Source organism: Etheostoma spectabile, chromosome 9 (genome assembly GCF_008692095.1).
Source record: "Etheostoma spectabile isolate EspeVRDwgs_2016 chromosome 9, UIUC_Espe_1.0, whole genome shotgun sequence".
Taxonomy (NCBI): domain Eukaryota; kingdom Metazoa; phylum Chordata; class Actinopteri; order Perciformes; family Percidae; genus Etheostoma; species Etheostoma spectabile.
The window spans coordinates 10659074-10660028 of NC_045741.1; the positions used below are offsets into that span (position 1 = coordinate 10659074).

The 955-nt window shown below is 37.4% G+C and overlaps 1 long non-coding RNA gene across 1 annotated transcript in view; it reads left to right on the forward strand.

Annotated features, from left to right (window-relative positions):
* The window catches only part of LOC116694999 (uncharacterized), a 7770-nt gene extending 7607 nt beyond the window's left edge, over window positions 1–163 (forward strand). The window contains exon 3 of the long non-coding RNA XR_004333330.1: window positions 152–163. This is a non-coding gene — a long non-coding RNA (uncharacterized LOC116694999). The remainder of the gene's footprint in view (window positions 1–151) is intronic.
* Window positions 164–955: the final 792 nt, after the last annotated feature.

Genomic DNA, 955 nt, shown 5'->3' on the forward strand with positions numbered 1-955 from the left:
AAATTATGTAATTCAATAGGAAGCAGAAATTAAGTCTAAAAAAAAACTTTACATAAACTTTATAAAGATATACAAATACAGCAGATTGCACTTGACAAAAAGGCAAATAAAGCCCAAGTGAAAGACTCCGGTTTTGGTTTATATTTTCCAGAAGAGAAAGTTGTCCAACCAACCAGTAACAAAACTCATCAATGCCAGTCAACGGACTGAATGGCTCTGTGTCCATTACAGTTTTGGCTGATGGCCATTTTTACTGCTCCACCCGGCCATCTACTTTGTGGCAGGCAGTTAATCCATCTCGCATATCACTCTTTTCTGTTACAGAGCCCGTTCAAGATTTTCTGTCCAACCCCACCCCTGGGTCCACATTGTGCACCGCTAAGCTGTTGTGACTTAGATGATGCTGAATATGAATATGATAAGTCATTGTTAGGCTTCATTTCAAGTATATAGACATTTAATACTTGAGGGAAACCATTAAGTAATTCAATCCAGTGACATAAAACCTGTTTGGAAAAGCCTAAAGGCACAATAAAAAGGTAACGACGACTGATTGATTTTGTTTTATAACACCCCAGCGCTTATTTTCATAATTCTGATATGAAATGACACCCCACCGGACAACTAATTTGAGATGACATTGGACAAGTTTTAAGAAAAATATTAGACTGGTTCTTTCACAATTGTTTACAATAATACACCTTTAACCTATTAGTTTTTTTATTAACCTTATAGTAATGATTACTCAGGTCATATCAATCAGGAGTCATTTGGGAATAGCACAACAATTCCCACGTTTATTTGAGTGCATCATAGGTGGCTCCTTGGAAAACTGGGTCTCTTATTGAGCTCCACTGTCTATTTCACATAGTGTTGTGTTCAGGCTGTTAAGAATGAGCCTGTGTTTGCGGTAAACCTGAAACCTCATACAGTGAAAAGCAACACTGGAGCGTTA